The following is a 12,520-nucleotide window of genomic DNA, read 5'->3' as shown; positions in this document are numbered from 1 at the left end:
GAACTGAATCTGTAACTTCTTTCTACAACTGTGGAGTTACAGTGCAGCCAAAACAGAATTTAACTATGCACACAATCATTGTGGATATAGACATTTCATCTTCAAAGAAAGCTTTATATGCAAAGCACATATCTTTTAGTACAGTAAATGACATCCCTCCTAGGATGAATTATCCATCACAGCTGGGAGGCCGGGCAGCAGAAACATGAAAAACACGTAGGAAGCCGCATTGTGTCTTCCTTTACTTGCTAGGCTTTAATGTACATAATTGTTTTAATGAGTTTTTCAAATGGTTGATATTTATCAGACATTATTGGTGCCTTAGGCTAAAAAAAACAGCATTAAGGCAGGCAGTCAGGTGTGCAGCAGCACAAAAACGAATGTAATGGCAATAAAAAAATGAAAACTATTTTTCATGTGTGCTGCAGTTAAAAACAAAAGAAATCTAGTTAAATCACACCGATAAAATGAGATTAAAAAAAAAAAGAAAAGAAAATGCACAACATACAAATTTTAAAGTCTTTTAGTTGAACAGAAGTACGAAGAAGAGTACAAAAAAAAAAAGAAATATATGAGAAGAAAAGTAATAGCATAAAAAGAAAAGAGCAAAAACACAATTTAGCATTTTAGTACTGCCAAGTCAAAAAACTATTCCAGCATCACAAAAGTCACACGGGACAGCAGGCAGGAAACCCTTATATACTGTATATAGCAAATCTTAACTTTAAGGCCCCTTTCACACTGGGGCGGTGCAGGCGCCGGCGGTAAATCTGCGCTATTTTTAGCACCGCTTTACCGTCGTTTTAGCAGCGGTATTCGGCCGCTAGCGGGGTGGTTCTACCCCCCTGCTAGCGGCCAAGAAAGGGTTAAAACCACGCAAAGCACTGCTGCAGCTGCGCTTTGCCGGCGGTATAGCCACGCTCCCCCATTAATTTCAATGGGCAGGAGCGGTGAAGGAGCGGTATACACACCGCTCCTTCACAGCTCCAAAGATGCTGCTAGTAAGACTTTTTTTACCGTCCTGCCAGTGCACGGCTCCAGTTTGAAAGTCCTCTGGGCTTTGTAGGCGATAGCGCCCCACTGTGAAAGGGGTCTAAGAATAACACGCAGACAAGTGTTTGAATTAATAAAGCCTCTGCCATTTATTATTGTTTTTTTTTTAAACAATAGAGTATTTCATCACAAATATAACTCAAATATATCAACTTTAACACAACCTAGCCACTACGACTCAGGCTGTATAAAAAATATTGCAGAATCAATAACTTCTCATATAAGAAATTCAACACCAATATCATTCAGTTTAATAAATATCCAAACAACTTTATTTATATCTTTTTTAACCACTTCCACACTGGGCCATTGTCATATGAAGTCCGCAGGAACACTCTGTCCCACTGGGCGGGCATATGATGTCCTTGGCTTCCTGTCGGCAAATTATGCATGCATAACCGCTGCATCACCAAGGATCTGATGCACGTGCCGCCGGGCACACGCGATCGCTTGTGACAGAGCAGGAACATGGATTTGTGTGTGTAAACACACAGATCCACATCCTGTCAGGGGAGAGGAGACTGATCGTGTGTTCCTAGTATAGTCTATAGGAACACCGGTCTCCTGCCCTAGTCAGTCCCCCCACAGTTAGAACACACAGTCAGGGAACGCATTTAACCCCTTGATCACCCCCTAGTGTTAACCCCGGCCCTGCCAGTGAAATTTAAACAGTGATCAGTGGCTTTTTTTTAAGCACTGATCACTGTATAAATTTCAATAGTTTAAAAAAATTGTCAAACGCGTCCAATCTGTCTGCCACAATGTTGCAGTCATGATAAAAATCCGAGATCACTGCCATTACAAGCAAAAAAAAAAAAAAAATGCCATAAATCAATAACCAATTTTGTAGATGCAATAACTTTTGCGCACACCAATCAATATACGCTCATTGCAATTTTTTTTTCCCAAAAATATGTAGAAGAATACTTATCGGCCTAAACTGAGGAAAAAATTTGTTTTTTAAAAAATAAATTTGGGATATTTATTATAGCAAAAAGTAAAAAATATTGTGTTTTTATTTAATACTGTCGCTCTTTTTTTGTTTATATCGCAAAGCCGCAAAGGCGATCAAATACCACCAAAAGAAACCTCTATTTGTGTGGAAAAAAAGGATCAAAATTGATTTGGGTACAGTGTTGCATGACCGCGCAATTGTCATTCAAAATGTTACAGCGCTGACAGCTGAAAATTGGCCTGGGCAGGGTGGGGGTGAAAGTGCCCAGTATTGAAGTGGTTAAACATATATCAATCCTTTTTGCCTTTTTTTTTTTTGACAAAGTTGACACCACCACTTAACAACAGCCGCGACATAAGGGGAGTGGGGGAGGGGAGCACCATAGCTCTAGCTTTAGAGGTGACAGAGCCTGCCTCAATGCCCCTTTATATAGCCCCCTTTCTCATTTTCAAAAAATCACGTGACTCGGCAGAGGTCACCTGTTTTACCCCTGCCAAGCCACGTGACCCTCTAGAAGTCTCCACTGAGAGACATGAGCTTCCAGGAGGAGACTTGAAACTGCCCTACCTGCCGCTGTCCCATGAGGAAATGGGGAAAATGAAACAGTCTCCCCCTTTTCGGATCATTCCATGATCACCAGATTTCAGACAAAAATATGTCTCTAGGCTTCAGTTTTAATATTATATTGTGTAAATCCTTAAAGTAGAACTATAGGCAAAAGTTTCATCTGGATAGGCCAAGGGAGGGTATGATATACTATTCATACTAGAATGAACTCACGGAGCGATGAAAGTAAAGATGAATCGAGCTTCAAAATCTGATAGACAGAGTAGGTGAAAGAGGCTGAGGTCAATGTGGATTTTCCAATGTGAATAGGCAGATTGTATATATCAAGGCTCGTTTTATCAGTGCACGTTGCTAAACCATTAACCACTTCAGCCCCGGACCATTTTGCTGGCCAAAGACCAGACCACTTTTTGCAATTCGGCACTGCGTCGCTTTAACTGACAATTGCGCGGTCATGCGATGTGGCTCCCAAACAAAATTGACGTCCTTTTTTTCCCACAAATAGAGCTTTCTTTTGGTGGTATTTGATCACCCCTGCGGTTTTTATTTTTTGCGCTATAAACAAAAATAGAGCGACAAAACACATTATTTTTTACTTTTTGTTATAATAAATATCCCCCAAAAATATATATAAAAAAAACATTTTTTTTCCTTCAATTTAGGCCGATACGTATTCTTCTACATATTTTTGGTAAAAAAATCGCAATAAGTGATTATTGATTGGTTTGCGCAAAAGTTATAGCGTTTACAAAATAGGGGATAGTTTTATGGCATTATTATTAATATTTTTTTTTTTTACTAGTAATGGCGGCTATCAGCGATTTTTATTGTGACTTTCGACATTATGGCGGACACATCGGACATTTTTGACACATTTTTGGGACCATTGTCATTTATACAGCAATCAGTGCTATACAAATGCACTGACTCCTGTGTAAATAGCACTGGCAGTGAAGGGGTTAACCAGTGGGTGGCAGTGAAGGGGTTAAGTGTTCCTAGGGGTGTGTTACTAACTGTTGGGGGCTGGGCTTTCTTTTAGTGAACACTGATCTGTGCTCCAATCACATGAAGCAGAGATCAGCATCACTTGTTGCTTGGTAGAACGGGGAGATGCTGTTTACAATGGCATCTCTCCGTTCAGCCGCCCCATGAGATGATTACGGGTATGACCGTGGTGATCGAGTCCACGGGACCCGCGACTGGACTCACGGGGGTCCCGACCATCACGCGAGCATGCCGTCGGCGGCGCCTCGCGATGGCAGGGCGACATTAAAGATTGGACATACCTGTACGCCAATATGCCTGCCCGTGCCATTCTGCCGGCGTACATCAGCGTGCGCTGGTCGGGAAGTGGTTAAATGTGAGTATATTTAGAAAACTCATATGCTGCATTTTCTGTTATTTTAAATAATGTTAATTATAAATGTTAATTGATGTTAATTTTTAGTAAATGTTTTACGGTATAATGCCCTGTACAACGGCCGGTTTTTCCATCAGACTTTTTCCATTGGAATTTCCGACACACAATGTTTGAGAGCTGGATCTCAAATTTTCCGACAACAAAATCCAACTGCGTAAATTCCGATCATGTGTAGACAATTCCGACGGACAAAGTGCCACGCATGCTCAGAATACATTTCGAGACTAAAGCAATTGGCTACTGCCCACTTTATAGTCCCGTCTTACATGGTTTACGTCACCTCATTCTGAACGATTGGATTTTCCGACAACTTTGTGGGACCGTGTGTATGCAAGACAAGTTTGGGCCAAAATTCGTCAGAAAAAATCTGATGGATTTTGCCGTCTGAATGTCCAATCGTGTGTACAGGGCATAACACTATTCAGAGCCTTTTATGCTTTTTAATGTGAAAAACAACAAAGAAATATTGCACTTGGGTGAAACACTAACAAAAGCACCAACAATAAAATGTGAGCTATAACATAATGTAAAAATGATAAACATAAAAAGTTGCGCTAAAAATCCCTTAATAACATAAAAAGTCCAAACTGTACTGAAACAGTCCAACAGAAAGCAAAACAATGTGATGTTTGAATCCAGTGCTTGTAAGTAGATAATCCAATTATATCTTCCACCATGTGACATCACCAACATTCACATATGAATGTGCCCTTACCCAGCAGGTGGACCCTCTATTATGGAAGGTTAAAAGCGCAATGGGAATTATCAGGAATTCTAGGTCGCTTCAGTGTGAGGTACATACCCATATATACAGGGTTTTTACACTATTTAGAGCCCTCTGCTTATTTTAGGGTTTTGCTGGGTGCCTGGACGGTTTACACTGAGTGCGGGATGGACGGCTGGAGAGACGGACATCATCTGTACTACAAGGTCCCAGGACACGCCACAGGTGAAAATTCCCATTGAGCTTTGACCTTCCATAATACAGGGAGTCCCCAAGTTATGAACCTCCGACTTGCGAACAACTCCTACACACGAACGGCAGGCGGCACCGGCGGGCACATAGGAAAACATTGCAAAACAGGGGTAAACAGCGGAAAACATCGCAAAACAACGTTGGAAAACAGCGGAAAACAGCGGAAAACAGCGGAAAATGCCGTTCTGCACATGCGCACCCGAATTACAAACAAATCCAACTTAAGAACAAACAGGCATTCCCTAACCTGTTCGTAACTTGGGGACTGCCTGTAGAGGGTCCACCTTTTGGGGTAAGGGCACATCCATATCGAAATGTTGGTGATGTCACATGGCGGAGGATATTCTTGGATTATCTACTTGCAAGCACTTGATTCAAACATCACATTGTTTTGCTTTCTATTTTTGTCACTTGGACTGTTGAAGTACAGTTTTTTCATTTAGGGATTTTTAGTGCAACATTTTCTTTTTATCGTGCTTTTTAATGTACCTTCCGAATACCATGAGATTGTGATTTCATTAAAGTGTATATGACCCAAAATCTAAGTAAGATCATATAGTTCTGGTGAGTTTGGACTCTAGGTGGTGGGCACTTTGCTGGTGATTGAAGATGGCTAAATATCAAAAGTGGCGAACAATGTGTGACTTTTCTGGATTATAAAGACTTTATTATAAATACAATAGATTATATAATATATATATATATATATATATATATATATATATATATATATATATATATATATATATATATAGATTATAAAATTATAAATACAAGTGTCACATACATACATACATACATACTTTTATCACTTTAAATGTGTTTTGATTTGGCATTTAAACAGAACATGTTAATTACTTGTATGTATTTAGTCTGCACTGACAGCGTTACTTATGATTTTTTTTAAGGAGCTTGTTAGCACTTTCTGGATATGCTGCAGCATTGATAGATGTACTATAATTACTTAGATATGTTTTATTTTTATTTCTTAGCTTATATTTTAGTTAAAATAGCACAGAGTTTTTATACACATATATATTTTGCTATGGCTTGCTTTTCTGTTCTTGTCTCTACCCACCCAGCAGATTTTGCTGACAAGTCACACCTGTCAAAATTAGCCTAATTAACTCTTCCCATTATTTTTCTGCTGATTTCATTGTTTTATTTCTATTTTTTTTTTTGTATGATTTTTTTTTCACTTTCTTTGTTAATTTGTTTTCCATTGTAACCTGGGTTGCAGCAGATAACCTTCCTTTGTTGCTGCTGTATTATTCTTGTGCAGTGTGGACAGAGTTAAACTGAATAGTTATTAATGTAGAGGTGCAGCAGTCATCTTTAACCACTTGCCGACCGCCGCACGACGATGTACGTCGACAGAATGGCACGGGCAGGCATAAGGGCTTACATGTACGTCCTTGCCTGCCCGCCGGTCGGGGGCCCGATCGGGCCCCCGCCCGGTGCCTGCGGCGGTCGGTATTCGTTCGGGAGCGATCCCGGACGAGGGGACGGCCATTCATTCATGGCCACCCCCTCGCGATCGCTCCCGACGAATGAAAATGTCCCGTGACATCACTTCCTCTCCTGTAATGTAAACACAGGAGAGGAAGTGATGTATTCTCTCCTCCGTGTCGGTATTTTTCGTTCCGGCACCGAGGAGAGAGGTTCGGTGAGTTGCACCAACACACCACACATACAGTAGAACATGCCAGGCACACTCACACCCCCCCTTTACCCCCCGATCACCCCCCAATTACCCCTGCCCCCCCAGTCACAGTGACACCAATTGTTTTTTTTTTTTTTTTTTGCATTGGTGTCATTTGTGACTGTAATAACTGTTAGGGCAGTTAGGGTTAGCCCCCTTTAGTTCTAATGTGCCCCCCTAACCCCCCCAATAAAGGTTTAACCCCGTGATCACCCCCCGTCGCCAGTGTCACTAAGGCTGGGTTCACATTGCAGCGGTTTATGAGAACGAATGTGATTCGCACCGCACTGCAGTGCAAATCACATCCGATCTCTGTGCGATTCGAGTTCAGCCATACAGATAATATGGCTGAATTCGTGTCGCACCCGCCGCACCCGCCGCAAATTCGCACGGGACCCTTTTTTTGGCCCGCAGCAGAATCGGATCGCATGGGTGTTCACACCATGCGATCCGAGTTTGCAGATCGCACTGCGATATGCGAACTGATCTGGGGGTGTCATTAACATTTCACTGACACTCCCAGCAGTTCGCATAGGGCAGTGTGAACTGCCGCCGGGAGGCATGCGATGCGGGAACCCGCCGCGGATTCGTGGCGTTCCCGCATCGCTCCAGTGTGAACCCAGCCTAATAAGCGATAGTTTTTCTGATCGCTGTATTAGTGTCACAGGTGACGCTAGTTAGGCAGGTAGGTATTTAGGTTCACCGCAGCTTTTTATAGCGCCAGGGACCCCCATATACTACCGCATAAAGCCCCCTGATTGCCCCCTAGTTAACCCTTTCACCAGTGATCCCCATATAACTGTTACAGGTGACGCTGGTTGGTTAGTTATTTTTTTTATAGTTTCAGGGCACCCGCCATTTATTACCTAGTCTCACTAGTGTACCCCTAAATTTAGGGGTGTCTACTTTCCAAAATGGGGTCATTTGGGGGGGGGTTTGTGCCATCTTGGCATTTTATGGCCTTCAAAACTGTAACGCCCTTAGAAAGCCTGAAGGCGGTGCTTGGTTTTCGGGGCCCCGTACGCGGCTAGGCTCTCAAAAAGTCCCACATATGTGGTATCCCCGTACTCAGGAGAAGCAGCAGAATTTATTTTGGGGTGTCATTTCACATATGCCCATGGCATGCGTGAGCAATATATCATTTAGTGACAACTTTGTGAAAAAAAAAAAAAAAAAAAAAGTTTGTAATTTTCCAGCAACTTGTGGCAAAATATAAAATATTCCATGGACTCAACATGCCTCTCAGCAAATAGCTTGGGGTGTCTACTTTCTAAAATGGGGTCATTTGTGGGGGTTTTGTGCCATCTTGGCATTTTATGGCCTTCAAAACTGTAATAGGTAGTGAGAAGTGAAATCAAAAATTTACGCCCTTAGAAAGCCTGAAGGCGGTGCTTGGTTTTCGGGGCCCCGTACGCGGCTAGGCTCCCAAAAAGTCCCACATATGTGGTATCCCCGTACTCAGGAGAAGCAGAAAAATTTATTTTGGGGTGTCATTTCACATATGCCCATAGCATGTGTGAGCAATATATCATTTAGTGACAACTTTGTGTAAAAAAATAAAAAAAAAATTTTTTTTGTCATTATTCAATCGCTTGAGGCAAAAAAATAAAATATTTAATGGGCTCAACATGCCACTTATCAATTTCCTTAGGGTGTCTACTTTCCAAAATGGGGTCATTTGGGGGGGTTTTGTACTGCCCTGCCATTTTAGCACCTCAAGAAATGAGATAGGCAGTCGTAAACTAAAAGCTGCGTAAATTCCAGAAAACGTACCTTAGTTTGTAGATGTGACAACTTTTGCGCAAACCAATAAATATACAATTATTGACTTTTTTTTTTACCAAAGACATGTGGCTGAATACATTTTGGCCTAAATGTATGACTAAAATTGAGTTTATTGGATTTTTCTAATAACAAAAAGTAGAAAATATCATTTTTTTTCAAAATTTGCGGTCTTTTTACGTTTATATCGCAAAAAATAAAAATCGCAGAGGCAATCAAATACCATCAAAAGAAAGCTCTATTTGTGGGAAGAAAAGGACGCAAATTTTGTTTGGGTACAACATTGCATGACCGCGCAATTACCAGTTAAAGCAGCGCAGTGCCAAATTGTAAAAAGACCTCTGGTCATTTACCAGCAAAATGGTCCGGTCTGAAGGTGGTTAAGGAGACCACTTTGCAATGCTCATCTTTGGAGTGCCTCCAGTGCAGAGGGCAGCCACTGAGGCTGTATCTGTGTCAATCCTGGAAGGACAGTGATTTTCTGCTGAAACAATTCAATTAGAGGTGGGTCTGCAAGCTGCTGAGGGGAAGAGAGAGGACAGTCTTAAAGGAGATTGGGTGATAACAAGAGACTGGACTGCTGGCTGAATGGAACCCTACCATAACTGACCACAATTGGGTGAAACCTTAGAGAGGCTGCTCATCGCACAGGACCATGCCTCTGAGACATGAACTTTTTCCCTGGGGAGGTGTGAGGTTTTATTTGGAAGCCCTAGTGAGATCAGACTGTACTACAGAGCACTCCCACTGCTTGTAAGGAAGGAAAAGGACTGTCTCAGCAGGATTGAAAGAGAGAAATCACAGCAATTCCTATTTCTGTCTAAGGCCTTGAACTGAATCAGAGCACAAGCCTGGAGTCCCAGAGGTGGGTGCATTGGGTTTGGTAAGAGACTAACCTGGCACAAGTTAATCTGTTGTCTGCTGGGAACCATTGTGCTTTCTTCAAGGGCCCCAACTGATAGTTAAAATACTGTAGGTGTCTGGACGGCGTGCAAGGATGCTGTTTCCACAGTTAGTTACTCAGTAGAGCCAAGATTCATTGGCCATTGTTCTGTGACTGGTATGCTTTGCAATGTCACCCTTGTGTGGTGATAGTTTAGTATAAAACATTTTGTGAGAGAAATACATGTAGGATTGTCCTTGCCCTCCAGTGGCTTACTATATGCCACCCTGAGCTCTTATGAGATGCAATTTGTGTAGGATTCTTCTGGGGGCTTCATCAGTTTCTTTTGCACTTTGAGTGACTGAATCCTGGCTCTTTAAACCTTTTGGGATTATGAATTGTAGTATAAAATCTCCTGATGAAGCCAGATAAAGGCAAAACATGTTGAAATTACTACTCCAGGTGACCATCAATGAATATGTATAAGAGCTTATATCCCTTTATGTATATGATGTAATCAATTTGTTTTGGATTTGCATGTTTTATACATTTTATGCCTGTGTAGTTCTTTACATCAAAAATGGCTGTGAAATATATAATATGTGTACGTTGATATTGGCACCTTAAAAGTCCGGATTTCGATAAATGTTTTCCATTTTGGAATGTCTTATAGAGATGTGTGTGCCTTTGGTTTCTCCCTCATCTGTTTGTTATATTTTTTTTAAATTAAGCTAACACTAGTCAAAATCTAAATTTTTGCATTCTTCTTGTCTATATTGAGAGTAAAAAAAAAAACATACCCCTTCACAGGTTCCAATGCATTCTGTGAATAGACAGGGGGTTGGAGCGGATAGGAGGGCTTGTGTGTAGATGTAGGTCCTATGTCAGATTGACAGAAGTACAGTAATAGCAATATTCCCCAGCTTCAAAAAAACTGTAACGAATAGGCAGTAATTCAGGAGGTAGCATACATCTCCTGAGATTTAACTATTTATAACCCAGCAGATTTTTCTTAGAGCTCTTCTTTAGTCCACATCTACTGTCAGTGGAATGTTGCCATGCCCTCTGTTCATCCCTTGGCACCACATATGAAGCACCATTTCTCACTCCAGAGCAGGGCCGTCTTTAAGGGCAAAAGGGGCAGCTGCCCTGGGCCCTGTCATTGTTGTGGGGCCCAAAGCAGCTGCCTCATACTTGCCAACTATCCCAGTTTAAATTCCCTTGTCCTGTTTACATGTAAATAACCGGCATTCATATGTAAATAGCGGCAGCATTCATAAGCAAATAGCTGCGGTCGGCGGTATTGATATGTAAATTAAAGCGGCATTCATATGTAGATCATGCCCCTCTGCAGTGAGGAGATCTGTAACGTCTAGCAACCAATCAGCGAGCAGTAATACTGTACAGTAATCTCTAGCAACCAATTAACAAGCAGAAATCATTTACTGTAACCTCTAGCAACTAATCAGTAAGCCATAATGTGTGCTGTAACCTATAGCAACCAGTCAGTAAGCAGTAATAATATGCTGTAACCACTGGCAACCAATCACAATTGCTGCCTGATCTGATTCAGTAAACTGATTTTAAGTCTAGCTGCTATTTATTGTATGTCTCAGAGCATGTGGAGAGCGAAAGTGCATGGGGGGGCAAGAAATTTTTTGCCCGGGGTCCAATCAATATTAAAGATGGCCCTGCTCCAGAATGTTTAAAGCACCCAGGTGCCTAGGCTCCCCAGGTCTTTTAGAATCTTTGCAACTCCCGTGTATGTGGTGCACAGGTCATTGCACGGTCCCTGTTGTAATTCACATGAAGTATTCTGCAGCAGTAAAAATCTTTGCTCTTAAAACTGGGTTGCGTGAACCAGGGGGTAATGTATAAGCCTACTGGGGTTGTTTGCAGATGTGTGCAAAGTTTGCCAAACTGCTAAAAACCTTTGTCATTACAACTATCTCTATTGTCTAACCCGTGAAGGATGTAAATGCACAATCATGTATTTTCATTACTGAAATGCTTAGGCAAATGTAATATAATGTGGCATACAGTGGAGTTATTACTGCCTAAAATAAAACAGGTTTACTAACCTTGACTCCATGTTGAGAAAAATACATAGCTGTGAAAGAAAAATTGTGGAAAGAGATTACATGAAAATAAAAAAAATCACTTGTGTTATTAATCTACTGCTGGTTTCTAATGCAAAACCATTAAAAAAGAAAATGAGGAAAGAATTAGATTCTATAAACTGCTGTGAATCTGCTTCACTAGCTCCATGTATAGAAATCATAAAAAGAAAAAAGGAACCAATGTTCATCAACGGAGTGTTTCAGTTTAATGTTTCCTTGCCATTTAATGTCTACAAAAGTATGGCACAATTAGTGTCTGCCAGAGGCAGATCAAAGCACCGGTGGAAGTAATGAACACAGATTGTATGTGGTCCCCCCTACATTTCCTTTAGCTGGTAGAGTTAATGCTTTCATGTACCACATGGACTAGAATGTCCCTATCCTTTTGGGTAACAAGTTCTATGTATGCATGTCATTATATTATAATCTATACTAGCGGCTTTTCCCATCATCTAGAGTAAATTGCCTCCAACATCAATGAAGACTATATGCAATATAAGGCATTTAAAGGCACTATATATTTCATTTTCATAAAATTATTTTAAATAAATAGATTTGCCTGCTTCTTGAATTGATACCACGGTGTAAGAATGGAAAAATAGAACATGAACTCAAGAAACTGGAATTCTAATTAAAAAATTGGCTAGAATTCAGTGTTTCCTAAAGAGGGAGAGAGAACAAAAGGAGCTTTTACCATTGAGAATGGCGCTCTCTACGGCCGCAGCATTTTTACAGCCCCCAACCTCCCTTCCTTATGCTGCAAAGGCAACAGAGAAGGGAGTATATATGCAACTGCCATGGTTATTTGCAGTTTGCAAAAATTATCCCTGCTGTCTCATTCAGCAGGCAGTGCTGCCCATTTAACTGAATTGGGGCACCCCGCAATTGCACGCAATGCCCGTGTGGGGTTTAAGGGGTTAAAACACCTGCTCACCACCTGTGAACTCCTCTCTAAAGAGCAATCCAAATGCAGTTTGCTCTTGAGGGGGCAGCGCTAGAGTAAACTAGCCCTAATAGAATCTCTGAATGGAGTGTTACAGAGCAAGGAAAGAAGGTAATGAT

Source organism: Lithobates pipiens, unplaced genomic scaffold, assembly GCF_037356315.1.
Source record: "Lithobates pipiens isolate NorthernLeopardFrog02 unplaced genomic scaffold, aLitPip1_a1.2 Scaffold_3, whole genome shotgun sequence".
NCBI lineage: Eukaryota > Metazoa > Chordata > Amphibia > Anura > Ranidae > Lithobates > Lithobates pipiens.
This window is presented reverse-complemented; position numbering follows the sequence as displayed.